This window comes from Thunnus maccoyii, chromosome 20, assembly GCF_910596095.1.
Source record: "Thunnus maccoyii chromosome 20, fThuMac1.1, whole genome shotgun sequence".
Taxonomy (NCBI): Eukaryota; Metazoa; Chordata; class Actinopteri; order Scombriformes; family Scombridae; genus Thunnus; species Thunnus maccoyii.
The window spans coordinates 21,204,188-21,231,135 of record NC_056552.1 but is presented as its reverse complement, the minus strand read 5'-3'; the positions used below and the strand labels follow the sequence as shown (position 1 = coordinate 21,231,135).

Sequence of the window (26,948 nt, the reverse complement as noted above, 5' to 3'; positions counted from 1 at the left end):
GTTTGCTAGACCCCCTGAAGTTTGACAAGCCTTTGTGTTTTTTGCTAATAAACATCTTGATTAGCATGCAGAGGTGAAGGGACATGGGGAAGTGATCTGGCATGAGGTAACATATCAGTGAACGGCTTTAACTTCACATCTTTCACTTTTGAAGTTTTAATCAGCCGGGTATGACAGCACTCCTGAGTATAAGCATGCACAGAGAGCCGTCACAGCACGAACACAGACACCCTTCCCTTCCCGGCCCTCTGCTCAGATGAGCCAAAGTTTGCTCTTCCCATGGTGCTTTGTGCTCGGGTGATATCCCAGCCGCGCCGCTTTCCTCTGAACTCCCACAACTTCATCAAAGAGGAATGAGCGGAGCAAGGAGGGGCAGGAAAAACCAAAAAAGAAAAAAAAGAGGGAGAGAAAGAGCTCTGTTTTCCTAATCACATCCCCACGGGGTTTCAACAGTGGAGGTGAGGGCGAAGTAAACAATTTTGTTTATCGTGTTATTGTTGTGTTGTTCTTTCATTTCGTGGCCTCTTTTGTTTCAAGCTTTTCTATTTTTTTGCTGAGGAATAGAGGGGTGATTAATGCAGATCCCCTCCCTATTACTCGCTCTTCTCTTCTGTTTTGGGAAGATTCCCCCTGGTAATTAATTCACAGCAGAATTAATTAGAGTGAGAGGAGAAGAGAGGGGGGGGGCAGCATCTCGAGAGGGAGGCATGCAAAGATATTTAGAGAGAAAAGGGGGGGACAATAAAGAAAAATGAAGACAAGGACGATGAGAGGAGAAGAAAAATAGGGAGAAAAGAATAAAATGGGTTTTTAAAAAGAATATTTTGCACTGCTTCTTCTTCTTGCTCTAGGCTGCCTCACAGACCCCCCTCCTCCTCCTCATAGCTGTGTCCAATAAGGCTGACAGAAATTAAGAGTCCAAATTAGGTTTGCCCTGAGCCTGGTGGCACTCTGCTGAGCCTTACTGCAGAGCGAGATGGGGGCGATGAGGACGAAGATAACAGATTTAGAGATTTTGATAGATGGATTGAGTGGCTGACTAATGGAAAATGATGTATGGACATATGGATGATGTCTGAAAGATGAGAGGATGAGAGAATGGAGGGAGCGAGAAAGTAAGGAGAAAGGGCGAATGATGAGGGGGGTTGAGGGAGGTGCTACGCCTATATCTTTGCCTATGTTTTGCTTAAATTTGATTGGTCTCCTCGGTCGTTGCGTCATGCGGATTGGTCTCCAAGAGCAAAGTGAAAAGGGGTCTAACATCCAAGTGTTGTACAGCTACCAACATAAAGACAGAAGTATTCTTCAAGAATTATTCCTCTCTAAACTCAATCAAGCACTTTTCCATTTTGATTCCGTGTCGAATGCCAGTTTTTTTGACTGTGAATGACTTGATTGAGACCATAACGAATCTCTGGAGCTGGAGACGCACGCCTCTTAGCTAATTAGCTAACTGTATTAAGGAATTGTAATGTGCTTATTCATTCTCAGGTATAGTCTCCATCCCATTTTCATCACTTGGCCTCTTTTCCTGCTTCCCTCCCTCCCTTCCTCCCTCTTCCCCCTTAGCCACAATCTCACCTCTGTTTCCTACTCTCCTCCTCCATGGCCCTTTACTCCCAGTCAAAGTTCCTTTTTTCCACTTACCTATGCTCTCTGTTTCAACCTTGTGTGTTGCACTGAGTTTATTATTCAAGCTCTCCTGCAGAAACAGCAAAGGTAGATGCTGAACTCCTGCGGCACTTTCACTCGATCCTCAGGAGGAATGTGGATCCAGCTTCTTTTCATAGTTTAGCTTACTTCAGCTGTTATAATTAATCTTATTAAGATTCCATTGCATCAAACCAAGCACTCCCAATTCCTCCCTAAGCTGTATCAACAAATAATAAATGTGTGGTACCCCACATGACAAAAGTGTGCACAGGAAGAAGAGGGCAGGACATGGAGTAAAGAAAAAGTATCTTAAGAACAAGAAAATGTGTCAAAATTGCAAAAAACCCCCCAAAAAACAGTGATGTGAGGAAGAACAAAAACGCTGTCCTTGTAGGGTAATAAAGTTGTCTGCTGTGTGGAACTTGATTCAAAAATGAAGATGACAGTCAAAAACACAGATGTTACCTTTACTAACCCTAACCCTAACATTTTGAATTTGTACAACCACCTAAACGTCACAAAAACAAACAAACAAACAAACAAACAAACTTCGCCTTAAAAAGACAGCAGAGGCTCTGGTCAACACTCAAGATGCTACTCGATGCCTCCACAACCTGTTGTGCAACCTACTTTGATGTTTTACATTAATGTTAAGTTTCTAGCAGCAGTTGAGGCAGAAATGCAGCAGATCGATGGTCAAACCAAATTCTGGAATCATATGAGCTTAACAATCTATTTTTATAGGTAATTCAGCGGGTGGAAAAATGGTTAATGTAACAATTGATCAAACACTGTGTAAGCAGTCTCGCCTCATACTGTAGTTGGGCAAGGCCCCAGTTTTGGGGAATTGGCTGCATCTGACTACAAGGGAGCAGTGTGTTATGTACAATTTTTACCAGATTTTTAGGAAACCATTTGTTCAAAGGTATTTTGAAGAGTAGACGACTAACTGAAAAAAGCAGCATGTCCTTTATCAGTAATTATCATATTAATTGCACTAAATATGTTTTCATTAAAAATATGTTGCCCCTAAGAATCAGAGAAAAACATGATCTCTATTCTAAGTGGAAATAAAGATTCACATTTTGGGCACTGCTGCTGGGAAACTTACAGTACCTGTTCCTGTTGATAGCGTCCAGATGTGCCCAATCTCTCACTATAAGACGCACAACTGGCCTGGTCTTTGTCAGTAGTTTGCAAGTACTGATTCCAGATTCATGTTCCCATTCAGGACATGATAGAAGGGAGAGACACATTCTGGTCAGCAGTTGTAAATCACCTCTAATCCTGATTGCATGGTATGTTCTTCTTTACATATTTTGGTTCTCTTCTCTTGCTTCTCAGGGAGAGTAGCTGTAATTTTGGAATACAACCAACAAAGAACCAAGGAAAGGAGTTATGAAGCACAAGCCTATGGTATGTTGAAGCTTAACTTATTAAAAGTGGATACAAGTTCGACATCCAGCCAACCCCTATCCCATCACATCTCCCCATTTCTCTCTCTACAGCCTGAAACCCTGAGAAACGCCAGCTTAATGGAACTACAACATGTTCTCTGCTCACCATCCACTGTCTGGTAACGTCTGATGGAGCGATCTGCCTCGTTAGTTTATATTAGATTCAAGACAGGTTTGCTAGAGCAATTACACCGTGACCGATGGTGGGAATATGGCCTTGTTTCTGCACACTGATGTTTCCTTATTCTTTAGGGAGGAAACATTTGGAAAGCATTTAGAAGATATTGTCTTTTTTTTATTTCTGTTCACCTCATGTGTTTGATCCTCTGCATTAGGCTTGAACTATCTTTAGTTTGTCTGCCATCCCCCCCCATGTTTCCCACCTCTTTACTTTACCTTGTGTTCGCGGCGTAGCCATGTAAACACGCCGCTAATCAGATTCTATGTGTTAGTGTGGCATGTGTTTGTGCACCCAGATAACGTAGGTGTAAAGTGATAAGACTAAGTGAATGATTCCCTCTAGTAAACAGAGCAAAGCAGGAGACAGAGCAGAGGGCAGGCCAACTGCCATGGGAATCTGGATAATCCATTCTGCTCACTTTATTAACATCATTATGGAGGAAACAGAGAGAGAGAGAGAGAGAGAGGGAGTGATGGAAGGCAGGGCGAAGAGCAAGACAGATGGAGGAATTGTGGGCTGAGAGTGAGAGAGAGTTGATTGCAGAAACTGCGTTACAGTGGTGAGAACAAATGAGGGATCAGAGGTCAGAGGAAGAGAAAGGCCTGTAGGATAATAACAGTTTCATTAGACATAAAGCTCAGTAAATATGCAGTAAAATAAGACCCACCAACCCTGTGCAAGCTCTATTCTGGCAGACATGAGAACATGCAAGCTCAAATCAAGGACCTTCTAGCTGTGAAAGTGCGACAATGCTAACCACACAACCACCAAGCCTAGTGTGCCAATGTGGTTAGTGTCACATAAAGGCTTATTGTACTCAAATAATGCTTGTTTGACACTTTTAAAGAGTCACTCCACCAATTTCACAAATCGAGTTCAGTTTCCTTATCACGAGAAATCCTACTCAGCCTGTCTTCTGTGACTCTGGAAGGATATTTTCAAAGTTTAATGTCATCAAGGTTTTCAGCTAAACACACCACTGAATTGCATTGTGAAAACTGTAGGATACAGTTTTTGCAGAGTTTCACCTATACTAGAGACTAATTTTTGACTAGATTTAGACTATTCACTCTTTTTAAATTGTCTGAGTCCCCCAATTTTACATAACTACAATAGTAAATCATTAGAGTACCCTTTTAAAGCATATATCCAACCATTATCAACCTATACCATATTTTGGCTGGACTGCAGGGGGGGCCAGCTATATCGGCTGTCCATGAGTGAATGAGTGAGTGAGTGAGTTTCACCATTGGTCGGCTGGCTGTGTTGGAGTTTCCTCATTGACTGTTGCTCTTTCAAATCAGCATGAGATGATGGATGCAGAGGACAGCAGTGACGCAGAGTGACCATCTTTCTGCTCCGAGCTCTGACACTCTCAGCTCTGGTGTTAAATACAGAGAAGTCAGCTAAACTCCTGTTTGAACAGATGCGTACCAGCGTCTCTGCGTCTCCTGGTGTGATCGACTCTCCGACAGTGCTGTCAGCAGCCGGCAGGAGAGATGCTCTGCGGTGCGCTTGGATTTTATGACTGAAGTAATACCAGGACGCAAACTTTGTATTTCTCTGACGTTTTCACATCAGACACGATGAATGACAGCATTAAAACACAAGTCTTGCAGGTGAAACATGAAACATGAAGCTGTTATAGCAGGTTAGTGTGGGGCGGCTGCTCTGCAGGTGATCTGTAACTGCGGTAATTTCATTTATACTTTCCACTGCAGCCTCCTTAACCAGGAAAGAGACAGAAAAAAGGCACATAGAGGCAGGAGGGAGTTAAAGCACAGTTAAAACACCCCAAATAACAATCACTGACAAAACACTCAATACAGTGAAAAACGAGAGACATCTGCTGACTGAAATAGATGAAAGAGCAGGGGGACTTAATAATAATTAGAAGAAGTTATAATATAGAATATATCAGTTCTCTTTCAAATCAAATATCCAAAGATATGAGTGGAAAATCTTGTTTTTGGAACTGCATTTATGACCTTTTTTGACTCAAAGCTTAACCATGTCATGTGATATGCAACTTCAGTACACTTTACTAGCAAATATATCTAGGACAACTACAGAAAATTGTAGATGAACATTTAATAACCAGGAATTTACATTATAGACACTACCACTGACTATCCCTGTAACAAACTGGCCACAATTTCATAGAAGGACCATAAATGATCCAACCATATATTAGGTTTTGACCTAATCTTGCTGTATTTAATGTCTTATTGTTCAATAGAGTAGTAAATTTTATATTTGTGCTGCAATAATTATGTCGCTGTATCTTCCAAAACAACTTTTGCAAGATGGCGGTACTTCAGCCCCGTATCCTAGGATTTGTGTTTATATCGACAGTTCTGAACAATTTAGGTCCACTGCCAATTTTCAATGCCAACACAGAAAGTTGTCTACCCATTATGTAGCAAAGTGGACTGTAAGGACGTGGAGGTCGGAGTGGTGGATGGCCAGTTGAACGTTGATGCAAAATGCGTTTCTGTGAACCATAGCCACAATCTTTTCCTATCATTAATCCTATCATCCTATCATAGTGTTTTAGTTGCCTGACCCAAAGCCAAACAAAAAAACACTATCTAAACGGTGGGATTTTATAAGAAGCCACTTAATGACGAAAAATGGTTTGTCTAGAGTTGGGAAGGCCTGTGAGAGTGTCAGTTGGTCACTTCCCACACTGGTTATGAAAGATTACACATTACAAGCAACAAAGAAAAACTAACCTCCATCAGATTCAACCATCGGGGGGGTCACGGTTTCTCTGCTCGATAGTCATTAGCTGAAGACTGCGGTTGAACTGGCGGTTCCCAAGTGTGAATGTAACTGCCTGAATGTGAAGCCGAGCGTTTCTGAAAACGACCCTGCATGCTGAGTCTTCCTTGGGAAAATAACAATGTTAGGAAAGCAAAAACGGAGATACGAGACGAGGTTGGACACAGAAGAAAAAGAACTAATGTTTCTTTTATTTTCTGTGAGTAAATCAATGGCAAGAAGTTCATCTGTTTGGAGCCTAAAGTGGCTTTAAAGCCAGGACGATGCAGATTATTGTTTTGGAATACAGTTTTTCATGATGTTATCAATTCTGTCCTCTAACTACTTGAGGGCTTTCTCTTTGTCACTGGCACGCTGGCAGATTTAATGTCTTTGGTCTCTCTGCTCACATCCAAAAGAAAGCTCATTTTACAATGTTTGTCTTGAGCTGATTTAATTAATCTGCTTATCCTCTGTTTATTGTCAATTATGTCAAACTTATTGCCATTTCTGGAAAATGCAGCTCAGAAATAGTGAGCAGACCCAGCGTGTTGAGAGGAGTAAAGAGGACAGCCAGGGAAATTTCCAAATAAAAGCGGGCCATGCACAAGTATTAGAATTAGGAGTGTCACACAAACAACTTTCTCATTGTGGAAAAAGTAATGAGCTCAATTCTGATTCCGCTCACATCAAGAGCCGCTTTTTTGGTCGCACGGGTTTGGAGGTTAGCGTCCGTTGTGATGGCTTTTATGAGTGTGGCGGTATGGCACACTGGAGACAGAGCACACACACACACACACAGACATTATTCTCTAATGTATGTGTCACTGCGTCTCTCTTTTTTTGCAAGCAGACACATACACAAACAATTTTACACTCCTACTAAAAAACACACTAAAATCCAAAGACACACCTACACACACCCTGACACACACCTCCAGCCAGACTGTTGGATAAGCCTCATTTAGCCTGGTGTGTAACTGTCTCTGTGTAACGAATGGCTTGTGTCCTACAGTCACGAGTCCAGCCAGACCAACAGCATTACAAGTCCCTACACTGACCAGACACACACTCACAATATGCCTAAACACACACTGCTCAACACTACCCAGATATCCTGCTTCCAGCTCCATCTATCACCTCCACGTCCATGCTATGCTTCATATCAGGGGCCACTTCAGTCCTTCCAGTCCCAGGACCGCATGCTGTTTCGGGCGGTCGCCGGTGCCACACCTCCCCTCCCTTTGGGTGGAACTCCCCTGTTTAAGATGCACCATCACGTCCTCAGCTACCGCCACCACTTTCTCATTCTGTCCACAGCTACCGGCAGCGGGAAATTATGACAAATGGCCTGGTTTTCATGGCTGTTTTTTCTTCCTATTTCTCAGTTTGTTCTTCATGTTGAGAAAAAGAAAATAAAAAAAATTAAAAAAAAGCCTGAAAAGATTAAAACTTTCCATTTTTGTTGATGACTCAACACAGCGCAGTGTTTTGTGGTTTGACCTTTTATGAGGTGTGCGTGTGTGTATGAGTATAAATGTGTATAGTATGGGTGTGTCTAACTGATGTGCATGTGTGTAAACGTTAAATGGGAGTATGCATGTACGCGTACGGCCTTGGCACACAGATGGGTGCGTGCAAAGGATGAACAGAAGGAGGATGAGAGACTCTGAAGAAACCCAGCGGGGCTATGAATGTTTTTGTCTCCAGGTTACTGCAACTGGAGCTGATGTTCAGGCTGTTCTCTGCTGCATGTAAGGCAAAATGCGACGGCCAAATGGCAGTGGGAGGTGACTATTTGATTTCAGCATCCACAAATCGTGGGTACCTGGCGTCCAGGGTGTACCATGACTGCCGCCCAGTGCATGCCGGGATAAACTGATATAGAAAATGTTTGGATGACATCATGGGCAGATTAACCTTTTTTGGAGGTCTTTGAGCAAAAAAATTGCTGTTGGGAGCATTACTGACCACCAGAATAGCCTGCCATTTGTGCTTTATGTATTGAATGTACAATATACACAGTAGATCATACATGACAGCTTATTATATGCCTGGAGATGCAGACACCAACCAGTATTTGTATGCTGGTGTAATCCTACCTGGCACCAGGTGGCTATTAGGTTAATCATGCAAACACAATCTAACTATAAAGGAAGGACTCTCTGTCTGTTTGTCTGTCCTTTGCATATCTCAAGAACTGTTTATCTGATTGACTTCACACTTGGCAAGTGTATTGCTTGGGACCCAAGGAAGTACAGTGTCCAATTTGGTGCAATTTGGACACACGACACATTTAATATTAATAAACTTTGAATAAACAAGCAAATAGGAAGTCCCTCAGCTCTGTGTCTGAGTGTGGAATATGCTCTCCAGAAGTAACGGAAGAACAGGGTGTTGAAGTGGTGACCATCTTTCGCTGCTGAAGTGGAGCATTTCTCTGAATCTGGAAATGAATTTGGATTAGTTTGAGTGGATATTCTTACTCAGGATAAAATTTGATGATTTGGAAATTGCATAGAGCCTAACTGGAAATGGCTAAATGACGTGTGTAATAGTCAAATAACAAACTACTGAAAATATTGAGTGTGAGGGTTCATTAAACCTCAAGTCACTGCATGAGTGGTTTTCACCAAAAAATTTTTATGTTTCTGATTTTTTTGTACTCCACAATAATAAAACCATAAGCATGAGCACAGCCGGCGATCAGAGCTGTACAGCAAGTCAGAGAACAGCAATTTCACATGGGAAAAAAGAGAAAAGTACACAGTGAAAACTCAGCTTTTAATCAAAAATAGACAGACTCTTAGGCTACTTCCCACAGGCAATTCAAAACCAGTATGTCTCATGTAAGTGCAAATCTTTTGAGCAAATATACCCACTCAAATGATCCAAACTGAAGCCACAGAAAATAAACGATTAAGAGCCCAATATGATTGATCCACTGTATTTTAGGATGCACATTTTTTCAAAAGCTCTCTGTTATATATTTTATTTTTAAAGGCAGTCCTCATTATACTTGAAGTGAACCTTTGGCTTTTGGGGGGCATGGGAGTCCTGGACACCAGGTAAGATGACCATGTTGCGTTTTGTTGGTTGGTTCAGCTTTTTCTCTGAAGGTAAAGGATTGTTAATTCTCCTATACAGAGATCGCATTCACCTCCCTATTGTGGCCCCACTTTGTAATTTAGGCTGTTAAGAAATTTAATACCGGGCAAAAAGTACAGAGTTAAATCAACATGGAACAGTTCATGTTTCCATTACCAAACTATCAACATTTTATTTATCACTTCTTCCAGTTTTGCTCCTATAATCTAACCCTAAACTCAGACAATGACTCAGACTATGACATGTAAGGTCATAGTTAACAGGTCATCACAGCCAGCTCACAGATTGAACTGAGCTTCTTATCATCTGTGTGAAAACAGCCGTCCGTATTGATCACTACCTACCGGACTGGTAAATATTGACCCATTGTGACTTCCCACCAGATCCTCAGATTAGAAGCAACTCACAGTGCCAGTTCAGTGGGAAAGCACGTGTATTTGCAAAAGCAGATCGCAAATAGGCGCAGTCACAGTGACTACAGCAAGTATATGTAAACAGCAGAAAGACCTTGAGTTATAAGGTTTCACACCTCTGCACATTTTGGTATAAACTCCTCCTTAATGATGTATGCTGCTGGGCTGCAAAGGCAAAATATCCACAGTTACTTTAAATGAAAGTATGCTACTTTTTTGCCTTAATATTTTTTGGTTTTGGTTTTCAGTTCAGCTTTTCCTGAAGGTGAAAAAAAAACTAGCTGACAAAAAAATGATTATAACTGTCACATCTTTTTACTGTCCATTTTCTGTTGGTGGTAGTCTTTGTTTGGCCATAATGGCTGTTGCTACCCAGTTATGTTACTTACTTACTTTACTTACTCTGGTGAGGTAGAGACTTTACAGTCGATAAAACATTCTAAATTCTTTAATCTAAGTACTAATTACTCTGTTATATCTTACTATAATATTTCTGAATATGTTTTGACTTTATCAAACATCATCTTTTTCCTTTTACCATATTATATATTAATATGCAACAAACTGACACCAGTACTGGATGCAAAAATCAGACAGAACAGACAGTGAAGTTCAGTATAAAACATTCTTTACTTTGCCAATAATCAGACTTTAATTCAACAATTTGAAAGTAATTAGATAGAGTAAACAAATCATGTGGCAGAGGAAAGTATTAAGTTTGCAAGTGGTGATCAAAAGGAGGGAAAGGCAAGAATGAAGACATGCAAGCCCTCGTCAGTGCTGGCAGGGATCAACACTAAGTTACCACTTTATTAGGTCCACAAACTAATGCAGTCTAATACAACAGCCCTGCAACAAATCCCATCTTCATGAAGGTTTGCGCTACAGAAGCATCTAAACTGTCCATAAATTTCAGTTAGCACCACTCTAAAACAAAAGCTGAACATTTTAACCTTCATGAAGGTAGGCTTTATGACAGAATTGTTGTGTTAGACTGAATTTGTTTTCAGTTAGTTGTATCTGTATACTGAGACCTATGGAGTGCTGGGGAGCAGGTGATGGGGGAGAGGCAGGAACCTGATGGGGAATCTCAATGGCAACTGTGAAGGGATAAGATGTTAGTATTGCAAGGTAGCAGGCTAAACAGGAGAAATCAAGGCTAAGATGGAGAGACAAAGACCTGATCAAACCAAGACTGTAAGCTACTTTCTTTAGCTCAACAGTGAGTGTAGGGACTGTTATAACCTACTTTATTTTTCCAACTGTCACAGGTGGTACTGTGGTAGTAAAACTTCACAGTCAGCAGAATATTCATAACACAGCTACATCAGGAACACCACACCCAACGTTATGGTAAAGTTTGGCGCCCATTGTACATTTTGTCACGGTCTGAGTGGAACCATTGGGCAGGGGTGTTATTGGCTAAATGTGCCAGTTTACCATCTAAAACTTGAATCCTTAAACAGCAGCTGCAAAAGGTTTTATGAATTGAGAATAAGAGGAAACTCAACATGTACTGAAAACTGGCTTATAAGAGTTGGCTCATGAAGGTAGGAAAATGTAAAGGAGTAGTTAAAATTGCGGGAATTCCTTTTGTCAGGACAATGCTGATAAAAGGTGGTGCTGAAAACATTATGTGTCCACTAAGTGATGGCCCACCATGTTGTGGAAAGCTAGAAGTTCATGTTTATCCCCCAGAGGCCTTGTGGGTATAATTCAAAATTTGTGATGGGAGGTGCCATCACTCTTGGCCCCTTTCTCCAACATCCAAGCCAGCTTTCTAGGCACTCAGCCCAAACTGCAGAGGGAAGACAGGAGTAGTTACATCAGGTTTTGTGTGTTAGTGAATGTCTCAGTGACTCAGTCCAATCTTTTAAAAAGCCTCTAATTAAAAAGTTTAATAGACGATTAAACCACATCATCCAGTCTGTGTGTTTCTCGTTTCAGATTCATTCCTGCATAGCAATCAGACCAGTAGGTCCCAGGCCTGCGGTTTTACACACACACACACCCACACACACACACACACACATATACACACACAGTACATACTGTAAAAGCTGAAAATGATCTTTTTCCCTTTCTATTTCTCTTGTTTATTTTTTTCTTCCTTTATTCGTACTCTGTCTTTCCTTCACGTCTTCTCTGTCTCTAATCCCCAACTTCTCAACCCCCACCACTGGGCCTGATGACGTCTCTAGTAGGCAGCACATGTGCAGGATTATCAGATGCTTGTAAGGGAGGAGATAGTGTTTCTCTCTCTATAATTTTCCAGTTTTTTACCGTCTTGCATTGTACAATGATCTGTCTCTGCCCAGGGTCAGACGCAGGTGTCGGGTTACTCGGTTCTGAGGGCCTGCAGCCGGAAAGAATCATGGGTTAAAATCAATAATCCCTGTCCTGTTCTGCGCACTTGCACCATTGGTTTTCTTAGATTTTCATGACTGATAAAATCACTGATAATACATTGTTGTAATAATGTGTGATGATAGGATAAGTAAAGAATGTTAGAAGTTTTAAAATTTGCTTTTCAAGAAAGCTAAAGTCCACAACCTTGCTGTTAGTATATAGCTGAAGTCAAGCATAACTGCTGCATTAGTCCAAATTGCTTGGCATCAGTTAAAACATCTATACCAGTTTTCACTTGTTTCTTATTTTCTCCCAAATTGGAATGCCCAGTTCCCTATGCACTAAGGTCATTGTCAGTGCTACCTCCACTCTTGACCTGGGGAGGGAGACACTTATATTACCGACCCATTTCGCAGATACCTTGACCAACAAATGAAGGCCCCAAGGCTACAACAAAGACATGATCCCTCACTGGCTTCCCAATTGTAAATATGGCCAATTATGTTAATCAGTACACAAGACTGGAGGTACTGGAAATCAAACCCCAGGTCCAGATGCATAAAAACTATGAACAAACATATCAATACTTCTGTCAATTTAGACCTGAAAGTGGAAAGAACAGTAAGAAAAAAGTGCCCATTGTTTTACATCAGCACACAGTTAAATCATTAAAGATGAAATACTCTAGACATATCTAGTTTTAATTAACCTCGGCTTGCTCGTCGGCACGCTTGTGCATTTGTAACTGAGCAATATAAAAAAAAAGAAACAATAGAGGAATATAATTGCACTGTAACCATTTCTACCATGGTTTAGATGTGATAGGTCTTGGCTGGTTGCTAACGGCTGACAAAGAAGACAGATTGGTCTCCTCTGTGTGTGGATTTTGCATCAACTCACAGTAGGAACACACATACACTCGCACCTTGTGCCAGGCCCGCACACATATACACATACCTCATCCAGAGCAGTAACCCTGCTTGTAATGAGGAAAAAACAGATTTCTCTGTAATTAACTTCAAAGTAAAGGTGCTTACACCGGCCAATTGAACCAAACTAAAAGAAAGCGGAGATGCCCCCTCACTCACACAGCCCTGAAATTAAACAGACTACAGTGAGACAAGAATATTTGTATTCTTAATTCTCTCTCCGTGCCTACCCATTTTTTAATTTCATTTATCTCTGTGTTGATTTTTAGTTCTCCTATAGCTTTGTTTCCAAACCTCAGTGTTTTAGTTTGAACTCCAGCTAACCACAGACATTTGGCCAGTGGATTTTTTTGTTGAAAAATCAAATATACAGTAAGGAACCTGGAATCAGAGTTAGAGAAAATGAACTCCCTCTGTGCTACAGTCATGCCGTCATGAGAATGGCGATACAGTGGGATTATACATGTTGTGAAGCCAACCTAGATATGCAAATGTTAAATAAGCATGCATTGTTCTGCCTCTGGACTTCTGTCCAGACACAGAAAGTCACGATTAGGACTTGACTTGGCAATTTTTTCAGTATGTTGTCACTGATTTTAACCTATGAAAAGTGTATGTAAAAGTTGTAACTAACTATTAAAAAGTAAGAGTTGTTTTACTCTTACTGCTCTGTGGGTTTATATACAGGAATATGGCTACTGAAAAGGATTATTGCACCAGTATCTGTTTGTAAAATGTGGTGTCTATGTTCCTTTGTGCTCCACAGGGGCCAAAGCGTATTGTTTACAGAGAAAATTAAATTGGGTAGGTCACCAAAAGGCATAAATGGAAAAAGACATAAACAAGCATGCAACCTTCTAGAGGAGTATCATGTTTCAGATGGTGCGACAACAGGAACTAGAGGCTGATTTCTGCTGCCAAAAAAAAAAAAGAAAAGAAAAGAAGAAAAACAAAGATGTGTGAGGTAAACATCTCAAGGGATGAACAGGGTTCAGTGGGTAATGTTTAGGATCACAGGTCATCGGACATTTCAGTGTGTGTGTGTGTGTGTGTGTCTGTGAGTGTGTTACTGTCGTGTGTCTGTTGGCCTGTGCACAGACATGCATGCAAGTGTGTGTCCAAGAGGAACATTAATGTAAGACTTGACCCTAGAAGGTTGACGTCTCACCTTGGGGTCATCCAGAGGTCAACCAGCTGTAGGCAAGAGTGATGGGAGCTGTCTGGCAGGGTTGAAATGTCGGGCTTGTGTTTAGACTTAGTGAAATACAGCTGCATGTTTTGTTCATTTCCCATGAGGAAATGTAATGATAAACATTTCTCTCTTTAAAGAAATGATACAGGGAGTTATAGAGTGTTCTGCTAACTCATTGGTTGTGAAACAGTTGAATCTGCTCCAGAAGTGACATTTTTGTGAAAGCAGGAAAAGCACAGATGTAATTAGTAACATAACGATGGCTTCATTCCACAGAAGCGTCCCAGTAAACCATGCCACTGAGCAAACATTACTAATAGCACAGCCCTAACACCTGCATGGAATGCAGCCGCCACTAATGTTATCAATTACACCTGTGCTTTTCCTGCTTTGAAAAGTCAGTGTCTGGTGTATAAAAGGTCACCTGCCACTACTGCATTCTGTGCATACCAGTGCAACCCTTAACAAGGCTAATCATTTTCTGTCTCCCCTTATGATAAACATACCGTAAATGACATTGTTAGTTAATGTTTGCAGTACAGGAAATACCACTGTATCCAAGTTCCCCGCAAACAGGTTTCTGCTGCAGGGCTAATGGTTGACTGCTGGAGTGACTCACGTCTGTATCACAACAGAGCTGTCATGGGTAACAAATACTGGGGTGTTTTTTAATGTTTGTCCTGTTGGGTTATTTTTGTCATTCTTTATTTTGCAGTGAGAGAATATTGTTAAATGAGCACACGTCAGCATGACTTAAGAACATTGTTTTCCTCGACTGTGGATTCAATTATGAAATATTAACAACACACAGCATTTTTTCCTTATTCATTGTGAACCTCATAAGCATTGATTTGGTGGTTTGCAGTTCAAAAGATGTCTAGGTTTCTAGGTTGATGTCTAAGTGTGTCTAAATTTGAGTATAAAAGTGTGAATTGTTGTTTCAACAGCTTTTAAATGACAGTGTTTCAGTGCAGGTCCTGACTACACGTAGTTCGCAAATGTTGAAACTACAGGCTGCTCTGCTCCAAATGTTATAAAGATGTAGACACTTCTATAAACAAATCCACACACAACAAGAATACAGTCTTAAAGGGGACGTAACATGCTTTTTGTGATTTTCTGTTATTTTTATACTTTTATGATGTCAGATGTCTATGTTAAACCTGGTGAACGTATGTAAAAATGCCACCGTCAATTCAAAAGCCCAGGCTGCAGCCCACTCTATTACCTCTACTTCCCCATCGAACTGACTTCATATTGTTTTATTGTTCAAATTGCCATCTGCTCCATAGTTTTTGTTGCTAAGGTTGTTTCTAAGGTTGTTCCATGGGTTGTTCGCATTGTCAACTAACATATTTTGAATGGGATTTGAGCTCAAACATGTACAGATGTATTTAAGTACTTATATCTCGAGTAAAGAACGAGAAAAAGCAGCAAAATCTGACTACTACTGTTTGTTTACGTAGCCATGGAGCCAGTGGAAGTCTGCTGAGGGGCCTTAAAGAGACAGGAGCTAAATTGGCCTGTTTCAGACAGAGGCTGAACTCAGGGGCTGCATAAAGCCAGTATAAGATACCGTATATACAGAGATTTTGACCTGTAAATCATGCAAAGATATTCCAGTAGAGCCCCAGAATATAAATACAGACCTGGAAATGTGCATGATATGTCTTGTTTAAATCCCAAAGATTTGATTAGGCTGATTTATCCTAATGCTTTGTGCATGTGTTTTTCCCAGTAACAATAACAATAAAACTTATGGCCTGAATCTCTCAGAATAAAAGCGTAATCTCCACATATGTAAAGTGAAAAAACAATAATAATTTGGCACAAACCTTGCAGAGTTCAAAGTCAAAATACTTGTGTCAGCTCATCAATTGTGTGGACATCATTGTACAGTGTTTGACTGGCTTTAAGGATTCATGGTCTTTACTTTACTGAGATATTTGTTTGTTTTCTTCCCAGTATCACAGCTCCACCTATTCATAGCAGCCACTGTTTGTTATGCCACTGAGTGGTGGTGAGGAGCATGCGATCACTTTGAAAAAAAAAAATGATGTCAGTACTTTCTAACAGATTTTACAATGTTGCTGTGAACTCTCGAACCATTTCTGAATTATACCACATCCGCATTCAGCGGAAAGGTTTTAAAATTTAAAAGGACTCCTCACACCCGGCCAACCCACTATTCAATCATCTCCCTTCGGATTAAAGACTCTGCAGTATTAAGACCAGAACATCTCACTTCCACAACAGCACTTACTGAAGCAATCCACATCCTAAATGCTTCACTGGTTATATAAACTTGTATAAAGTCCTTGAGCCCATGCACTTTAATTTGTCACTTTAAGGGCATAGGGTTACATTAATTGAAATATTGTAATATTATTGTAAGAGCATGTTGTTGTGGTCTCTTCCTGTATGTATTGTGTTGTTATATGTTTACTTTTTTTTTTTTTTTTTACAAATTCATACCAATTCCAAATCACCTATAAAATTGAAAAATTACAATAAATGATTGAATCTTGATGTAACCTGATCCGTAGATTATCTTCACTCCCAGCCATTCTTGGATTTCCTTGTCATCCTCTCCATGCTCTAAACTGATGCATCCAACTTCCGGGTCACATGAGGATAGGTGGCTTAGGAATTGTGAAATGAGAGACATGACATTCCCCTCATATTTCATTCATTTCCCCTCTTTGCTTGTTAAACCTGTCTCCCGTCTGTCCTACGCTTGCCACATGTACATAATGAGCTATCTAAATGTATTAGGTGTCCTAATCTGTTGTCACGGAGCTTGTCTGTGCCATCAGACTGTGTCAGTGCTAGCAAATGTCACACAGTTATGCAAGACAAGGAAACAGGACCGCTGTTAACATATCTTCTTATCAGGTCGTCACGGTTTTTAGTCCTAAACAGTAGTCATATCTCAGTTGTCCTGTTAAATATTTGGCCCGTATTAGCATGACACACCTGCTCCTGGACTAAACGGTTTCTCTGGTCGGTCAGTGTAATATCATAGTGTTATAGTTACTTTTTAGAAATACAAACAATACAATATAAATTCACTGACACAACAGTATTAAACCTTTATGAAAAAGGGCTTTTGACTATGAGGTATCTAAACCAACAATACAACAGTGAGTGAAACGGACAGTACTTTATTCATTGGAAGGTGAGGAAATTGAATTCAATATAGACAGCTGGCTTATAGCTTATTTGGATTCAGTATCTATGGAGCAAGCAGCATCAGTTCTTCAAGATCTGGGCAGTTGCCATATCCCTATTCTGAACCCAGGTCATCATCAAGACACAAGGGGCTTGATGGTTTCCTTCCCAATCCCCAAGATATGAAAATGTTTTTGTTTTATTGTAAACATGATTTCAAATGGTTATATATATATATGGTATATAAGATAAGTATTCTGCACTCTCTGCCCTGATCCTGGTCCTGATGGAGGGAAGCTGGGCACCAGACCTGTTGTTGTTAGCCGGTCTGATTCTTAGTGCCTGATTCACAGAACCAGGAGCCTGTACTAAGAAGCACTCTGTACACTCTGATTTCATCACTGCAGCTCGGAATAACATGAGACAACCATGTGATGATAACTGGAAATAAAAACAAAAGCCTGTCTTTTATTAGAAAAATAATCCACACACTGTTAATTGGCTCCCATTATTATAAATGCAACATTTGAGTCAGATAGACCTCATCAGTCGTTAACTACTGTACTTTTCCACTCTTTGCTTCAGAAGCAGAAACAGTCTGGCATTACTTTTAGTTTTTTCTATGTGACATATTCAGAATGGTTTCTTCATCATCCAACTAAATAGCAAAAAATACTCACTCACATGTAATAATTCCTACATGGATTTTAAGCCTTAGCCTACTTTTAAAATGATTAAAATGATTAATGTGATATATCCTGTCCTGTCAGTGTGTCTGTATATTGTTTTTGTTGTAATAGAAATCTGGAAAATAAAAAAAAAGTATCTGGAAAAAAAGCATTACAACAGTCCATCTAATCTGGGACTGTTTCACACCTGAACACTGCATTTCATTTGTGGTCACTAAAGTTCAGTGTGTCTGATGTTTTGTTCTTGTAAACTCAATGAGTGTTTGAAGATGGGAAAAAAATCATTTTTGTGGTACGAGTCATTTTGTTTTAAATTTGTAAACTTAGTTATATTTAACTGAAAAGGTCATGGAAGTCTTCAGGTCTTCATAACTTGTCTAAATTTTGACGGTTTGGCATTGCTTCACACAGTCTTGAGACACTGCTGCCAGGAAACTATGGTTTATTACAACTTGGGTTTTGTTCATGGCTCCAACCATTGGTTCTATCAGGTCTGATAACACACCAAAACCCACCAAAGTAAGTGCTGACATCTTGAAGTGCAGCAACATGCAGGAATAGGTTTAACAGGGTTACAATCATTAGCAGTCAGACAACCCTTAGTTGTAATAAACCGTATCTTTCCTAACCTTCTGTGCCATGTTTGTCACATTTAAAGTCAACTTGCTGAGTTTTCATATAGACACTTGAAAGTTATGTTTACATTCAAAGAGCATTTCTTTCCTCATAAAACATTTGCACGCAATCGATTATTTTAATTTAGTTTAATATTTTAAACCCAGCATCGTTCACAGTAATGTTTACTTGCTAATAGTCTTCACTGCCTTTGCTGGCAGCACAGCCACAAACTGCCAATCACAGGAAAAGAGTGAAACTGAGTTCAAGTGTGTCCCTGTGCGCATGCATGATACAAACAGGGACCCACTTGTAAAAACACTGCTCATTAGCGCTACTAGTGGTCAAACATTTCACAAGAGGGTACCTTTAACTGTCAATATACGTCATTGTTCCTTTCTGACAGTGTTTTCTGGGTGATGCTTTCATTTCAATCCTACTGTCCTGTTGTTTAATACCAAATTTATTTTTAATGTCAATAAATACTAAAGTCACTCTGACTAAAGATGAGTAAAAATGGGCCTCTTCAAGTAGTAGCACCAGCTCTTTGTTTCCCATAAGAGCATCTGGGTTAATCACTATTCATTTCAATTCTTTATCCTGTAGGTGTGATTATTACAAGCTTTTGGCTAAAATTAGCTGTTGTCTATAACATTCAGTTTAATTTTGAGCCAGATTATTCAGAAAAGCTCTGACTTTACCTGGACTACTGTATGTGTGCGTGTGTGTGTGTGTGTGTGTGTGTGTGGTCCATTAACCTTCTTTCCTTGGCTATGTTACCCCATAACATCACACAACTAATCCCACTGTTACCTCTCATTCTCATGCCAGCACGACAACACTCATTCACCTCCTTACGTCAAACTGCTTATCAACTAATAAACTCTCAGACTATGATATCATCATTGAGCATCCACACAGGAAGCAGTTACTTAGGAGGACTCAGTGGAACAGAAACTATAAAAAGCCTGCATGGTAACAAAGCTGGTAAATAATCACAGACAAGTTATTTCATGATGTACAGTCGATGACTTCATTTAACCCGGTCAGTCAACCCTCACGCTGTTTTTGTAGTTCCTGGTGATGAGGATGTGCTACAGGAGGCTACAGGGGACAAATGAGTCACCGTGCTTTTATGGACAGATGTAGGCAAAAGATAACTGTGTCAGCAGTGGATATGGATTGTTGTCCAGATGATATCACAATAATAAAAAAGTAAACATGCACATCATTTGATATGTTCGTTTCTAGGGTGCTACACATTCCCATTAAGTGGTTTGCTTTTGAATCCTGATACTGGCAGTTACTGACGCTTTATGAAGTCTGTGCTTCAAATGAGCAATAACAAAAATGGAAAAGAAAATTAAAGGAGGAAATGATTGAGTTAGATAAAACAAGCATTAATTATATAATGTTATAGTAAAATCAAGTGAAGATAACATTAAAGAAAACTCAAAAGTTATTCAAAGGTACAGTGCATGGGAATATTCAAAACTGGCCACAATCAAATTCTCCAGTATGAAAAGATGGTTGACTATCTACTTTTTAAAAATATATAGACATGCACACACACACCTGTACACAGTATATACACATAGACATATACAAATGGAGTTGAACCAGACCGTAATATGTAAATAGGTAGGCAAACAACATTGAAGAGATGAAGAAGTATGATCATTGTATTAAGGACTAGAGTGTTACATAGCATAATGTCACTGTCACTAGTTGAAGTGTCACCTGTTGGAAGCATGTAATGATTCACATTTTATGTTGCCATAGTTTTGTATATTTGCTTAAAATTTGCATAACATTTTAATGTAAGTATGACCTGTGTGTGTGTGTGTGTGTGTGTGTGTGTGTGTGTGTGTGTGTGTGTGTGTTTCCATACATAACAGATCCACCTGTCTGCCGTTTACCGCACACACCAATAAATGTCCCTTCACAGAGTGCATCTCGTGTGTATACATCGGTAATGCCTGACAGCACCCTTACCATGGAAACGGCTCCACCCAACACTCCCACAGTATAAACTCAGAGCCGTTTTCTTGTAATTCATGCTGTTGCATATCTTCTGTAAAGGTGAAGTGAACAAAGTGTATGTTTAGCTAACATTAGCTATAGTTTGTTTAGCTACCTTTAACCTAGCTATTTTTGAGACTAGCAAAATGTCCTAGTGCACTTAAATCAACTAACTCTTACTCTACAATATTAAAAAGCTTATCCCACAGATGTTATGGGGAACTTTACTCCTCTCTCTCTGGCAATGTTTGATCTACTAACTATCTGTTATACAAATGACTTTGAACCTTAGTCTTTTATTTATTAGTCATCCATCTAACAAGTAATGAGAAACGTTGAGATGACTATGACGGGAACTTGGCAACATCATTTGCTCTTCACGTGTCACATTCCTAAAGCAACATATACCTGTACTCGTTCTGAACGCTTTCTCACATACACTTTTGTTCTTTTGTGTGTGCCACCATTTCCTAGTTGTAACTGAGCTGTGTGGAGTGTGCTGGGTGCGGTGCCAAGGCTGCGTTTTCCCATGCATCGTAAACTGCCCTCAGTGCATGACAGTGGCTGTAGGGTGCCCTGTAAAGAAACTGGGGGGGGATGTGAGTTGTGTGCCAAAGCATTATGCTATGTGGCATACATTACTATATGTCAGACTATTAAACATATATTGCCCTGTATGCTGTATGTGCAAAAAGTTATTTGGAACAAGATTCCTTTAGACTAGCTGTGTGTTTTGTGTGGCAGTGTTGCTCCAGGCTTGTACTTGGCGTTCTAGAGCTCATTGTGCTGCAGTTAGCGTTGAACTGGTGGTGTTTTTAGATGAAAGCAACTAATCAGAGAGAGAGAGAGAGAGAGAGAGAGAGAGAGAGAGAGGCAATCAGACACAAACACACCCCCAGAGAGGAAGATTCACAAAATACCAGGCTACTACCAATGAAGAGAGATAACAAGCAAGCGATGCTGTTACGCGTGCTTATACATTTGAACGAGAATGCGCTGACACACACACACAGGTGGGCCAGTCAGGTCATCTGGGATGCGTTAATGCTCTCCAGGATCAGTCCCTCACTGCTGCTGTTTAACTCTCCTCCATCTGGCCTCAGACCAGCGTTCGGAAGAGACAATCGGCCTCCTCAGAGAGACAGACAGAGGCACAGGAAGGGTTCACTGAGACCTGAACCGTGAAAGGGGAACATCTGATCAAATATTCAGAGTTTAGATGTTTAGATAATAGCTCATGTAAGGATTTAATCAGAGAAAGAGGAACATATACACAATATATTCAGGCAGCCACCCTCCACTGGTGTAAGTTGAGATAAAGATGGCAAACGCTGTGAAATCATACATGCTCGCAGCCGTGTTTATGTTGGCGCAATGCAACATTTACATAAACTGAGGAAAAATATGTAATGATAAACTTAGCTTATGCAAAGCAGGTAATATAGCAGCTTGTTTGCAATCAATGGACATACAGAACACCATCATTCAGTGGAAAAACACATTAATATATGCAACTTAGTGGATGCTTCAATGCAAAATACTTCATAGTAGATGATTGTCAGCCATGGGAGACTGAATAGTTTGTAATTTATGCTCATGCTTGCTCTAGCACATTTTTCAAATATGCTTAAAGTGCCCTGGTAGAGTTGGCGCCCGCATGCTGTGAATTGCAAAGGTGCAAATATCCATCTATCTATCCAAATCTTTCCTCACCTGGCCATCCATCCATCTCTTCTTGGCAGTCTTGACACACCTGAGACAGCATGGTGCCCGTCTGTCTGTCTCTCCCTCCCCACTCCACTATTTCTTCTTTTAGGAGGCAGGAAAAAAAAAGAAGAGAAAAACAACTTCCTGCTCTGAATTAGACTCGTTCTAGACTCCTGAATTGATGACTACATTTTCAGAAATCCAAACATTTCTGGTGTAGGGCTCAGGCTGTTTTCCCAGTTGTCCTGAGCCACAGGCAGAAAAATGACAAACTTGATGGAGCTACGTGGGTTGTTCAGCAAGAGTATTCCTAGGAATCCCACATTAATATTGGATGTATCCGAACCTCACAATTACCTCAAATGCCAGAGTTAAGTGCCAGTGTAGTGAGTATTGTGGGCTATATGTAGCGAAGGGGAAATCAGGGTGTGGAGTTTACATCCTGTTACAGACCTGCAATTACTGTTTGCCTCTTTTATTAACTGTAACTACTTTCCTCTGACCTTAAACACACCATAGTTGCAATGTGGAGATATATATATATGTATATATATATATATATTATAGAGAGTATTTTGAAATATGTTGGAATCACCCAATGTAGACATTCTCATCCGGTGATAAAGTTGGGTTGTTGTGAGTCAACTTGCAGAAACTCTTAAAATTTCTTTGATCAACATGTTATATGAGCTGCTACTATCAAGTTTATTGCTTCTATATTAACCAAAAATGACATAGACACATATAACATATCTAACATGAACACAATGTCCAGTTGAAGTCAACACAAAAAAGCAATTCAGTCTGATTATCAGGCTTTTTTTTTTGCAAATAAGCTTTTTATCCCTCTAGCTTGTGTAAAAGTCGCCTGTCATATATTTCACTGAACCATTAATAATGACTTCCTGACCATCATATTGTAGAACAGCAGGAAGACTGCACCCCCATATGCTCTTACATGTCCCAGAATGTCTTACAGCTGTTAGTTGTTTTTTTTCTTCTTTGTTTCAGCTCAGGATTTTGTCAGACATTAAAAACCTAATGCTTACCCTTTTTTCTTTTTTAGATCATTGAAACATTCTCTGCTATCATCCTTCATTGTAGTTGCATGAAATATCAGGACATGACATCGCATTATCTAGCCAGTTATTCACAGGAATAAGAAAAACAGATACGGAAATGAAAAGTACATCAGCAGTACATGGTTCATGTTGGAAACACTACAGCGTACGTACAGCTGCGCATCTGGATGTTTCTACTTGCTTGTGTAATAAAATAAAAGATTACTTTTCTATTACATTGAATTCTTATTTCCAGACTTTAAGCACTAGCTACTGTATCCCATAGCTGATTTATTGGCTGGTGTGATTTTCCATTCTCAATCACAGAGAGAGAACTTTCATGGTGTGTAATCATCCAAATCTCCTCTGTACAAATCTGTCCCCAGGCTCATTCTAAGCCAGGCTTACTTTTTTTTTTTTTTCTTTTTGGCTGGATACTGTCTGTACAGATACAGTAACACTCACATCTGTAGACACATGCAGGCATACAGGACAACACACATAATAGTCCTCATCAAAAACTGAAGGGAAAATCAATGTTTGATTTAACCCAGACACCATGCAACTTAAATGTATTTCCAGCAATCTAAAACACTCACCGTAGTAAATGTCAGGTCTTTGTATTAGTCCACCTGAATCAAAGAAAAGGAGTCTAGAGCTGCTGTTTCACTCCACCGTTAAACAATCATCCATCCATCCTTGAAGTGGCACAGAGACCTCGTTTCCACACCCACAGTAGCAGAAAAGAGTCCAGCGACAAGACATGTTGGATAACTACCAAAACATATAAACAGCTAAATGTTCAGTCCGTTTGTTTTTCTTGGAAACTGTCAAAAAGCATTCCGAAAAATGAAGGACATAACAAAGTAAAGTAACATTAGATGAGGCAGATGATGGAAATTAGCACAAAATAATTGCACTCATTACCACAAAAACGTTACAGTATAGATTTAACATCCTGTTAATCACTGCCTGTTGTGTTTCCTGTTTTATTTTGTAGTAGTCACATGTCTTGTCATTCCACTTCCTGCCCTCGAGTGTCTTCCGCTCCCTTGATCATCCACACCTGCTTCCAATTACTCACCTGCCCCTGGTTTTGCTATCATCCAACCCCATATAGTATATATATACTCCTGTTTTCCCTGTTCTGCTGCCAGATCGTCTTTGTTCATCCTTGTGTGTTCATCGCTTTCCAGCAGTTTTTCCCTTAGTTTAAGTCTCCATGGTTTTTGACATTTCTTTTTTTTTCTCTATTTTTTGGATTTTTGCCTACTCCCTGCCTGGATTTGCTGGTTTGATTTGGACTGATGTACATGTGTATGACTGCCTGGCTTTCCAATAAAGACTTTGCCTACTTTTTGAATCTTACCTTGTGTCCTGAGTCTTTCTCTGTGTCTGATCTGCCCAGAATCGTTACAATAGACTGTGAAGAACATTAATTTTTCTTTTACCTGAAAGTCGAGATGATAAATTCATTTTCATGGAAACCTTTTTAGCATTTTGTTCCCACGCAGCACACCATTCAACAGGCCTATTTTTTAACAGCAACTTTCAACTGTCGTCGTAGGAAAATCACAGGTGTTATTAATAACGCTAACGATGGCTCTGCTGTATTCATGTGTCCCTGTAAGCCATGACAGTTTGACAGTGAGCCAACATGTGCAACACCAGGACCCTGAAACTGTCATTATTCATATTTTTCATACTGTGACATGTCAAAAAGGTCTCCGTGTGAAAGGCCTATCTGTCAGTGTCTACATTATGCAAGTGTGTGAGTTTTCCTGAGAGTGAGTTTCACCTGCACTGAACTGATCTGCTGTATCATGTTGGCTTGGCACTTGTAGGCTTAGTGATTGATTCATATTCCACAGCCTTTCCAGTGTTTCTCAATTTCCTCTGATGGCCCCTCTATCTGTGGACTTTGATTTAGAGCGACTGGTTAGCTTGTCATGGGTTTTGATATGAAAATTCATAGTGAGGAGATATCAAATCCTAATGTTTTGGGTGAATCCTTGTCACGTGAAAGGTCACGTTAAGTTCAGTTATGATTTATGAACAGGAAGCATCTGTGACACTTTGTTATTTGAGTAAAGTATATGTTTCCTGCTGAGGAACATTTACTCAGACTTTGTCAGTTATCCAAGGCGATGCCTTGAAGGAAATGAGAACGACAAAGGAACAGCCCATATTGTTGTCACCATTTGGCATACATTTTGGCATTGTAAAATATGATTAACAAACGCGTTAAATCATAAACCCAGTATTTTAAAACCAGTGCAGTCCAAACTGAATGTGAAATTACCAATGTCAAGACATGTTGTATGATTTGGAGTGTAAGCACATGCAAAATAAAATTGTTGGCATCAGTCTGTTAATTTGACTTCAAAATGTATACATTGAACACTGATATTCTGCATACTCTATACAAATATTCATAGTGCTAAAGTACTGACAATAGTACATGAAAAATGCACAAATAAACGTGACAGTTTCTATTGCATGCTTTAGCTTTCATTGGTGGATCTGTATAGTCTTGAAGCTAGTTTTGCTCGTATTTTAACCCTCCATGTTGACCATTGTTGCTCTTTGCCCAGCCAGAGGTTTCCAATCATTTCTGTATGCTACAGAATTTAACTTGCAGAGACTTGAAACTTGCTTGATCCACAGGTGAACATGCATGCTTAGCTTTGTATATGAATTTGTTTAATTACTGCAATAAAAAAAGTATTGCATGCTATGCTTTGGTGTGATTTGTAGTTAATGAGCAAAATCATGCTAAACTTCACTATATAGATACATGTGCATGTAGGGTAGATATTGAAGCGTTGGGGGCATTGATAATGCAAACAAGCCACAAGCAGTTCTACTGTGAAACAACTCACACATATTTTGTTGAAAATTGATTGTTGTATTGGAAAAGATGAGAAAATTGAGTCGGGTTGGCATTATGCTTTGTAAAGCTAACTTCATTAACTGTTTTGTGTGTGATGGACGACTGGTTTCTTTTCGTCAGTAGTTAACAAGCGTGGTGGAGAAATGATAGAGGGGAGAGAGTGAGCTATGCGTGTCTAATGACCAAAGAGCTTATAGCCAACCAGCTGGCACAAACCTGTATGCTGTAATATCTGCAGCCAGTATCCCACTGGCACTACTGACCAACTGTCGTCATTCTCTTTATGAAGTATGGAAGCCGTTGCGTCGCAGCAGACAAACAGACTGACCTTTTGAGCTGTCAGTCACATTAACAAGCCAGTAAAATCCCACCCTCGCCGTTGCAGGGGCGGGACCCTGGGTGGGGGGTTGTTGCCCTGTTAAAGTTAATGAGAGCTCATATCTTTTACTGGCAAATTTTCACCTGCATGGCATGGGGCTTGAACACCAGAGTGCGTCTCCTTTCCAAACGCTGCTGCTACTGCATTTCATTAATAAACGGCTGACGCAAGTGTGTTGTGTATGGTGTATGAAGGTGTGAACAGTCGGTTGTTTTTATAATTCCTCAGTCCCCACGGTGTCACTACTCCTGTGCAATGATGCAAGCCAGTTCTTTTATATCTGAGGTGGGAAAAACACATTTTACCCAGTGTTGAGATGAATAAAAGCCTAAATGCTTAACACATGTCAGATAATGATCGGTAATA

General features: G+C 40.0%; 2 long non-coding RNA genes across 2 annotated transcripts in view; one reads left to right on the top strand and one right to left on the bottom strand.

Annotated features, from left to right (window-relative positions):
- The window catches only part of LOC121886832, a 124,250-nt gene that overhangs the window by 91,094 nt on the left and 6,208 nt on the right, over window positions 1-26,948 (top strand). Inside the window, exons 7-8 of the long non-coding RNA XR_006092862.1 lie at window positions 2,998-3,069; window positions 3,162-3,229. This is a non-coding gene — a long non-coding RNA (uncharacterized LOC121886832). The remainder of the gene's footprint in view (window positions 1-2,997; window positions 3,070-3,161; window positions 3,230-26,948) is intronic.
- Window positions 18,010-26,861, bottom strand: LOC121886833. Its single transcript, XR_006092863.1, has 3 exons — window positions 23,910-26,861; window positions 22,256-22,351; window positions 18,010-21,716 (listed from the first exon to the last, which is right to left on the bottom strand). It is a non-coding gene; the product is annotated as an uncharacterized LOC121886833 (long non-coding RNA).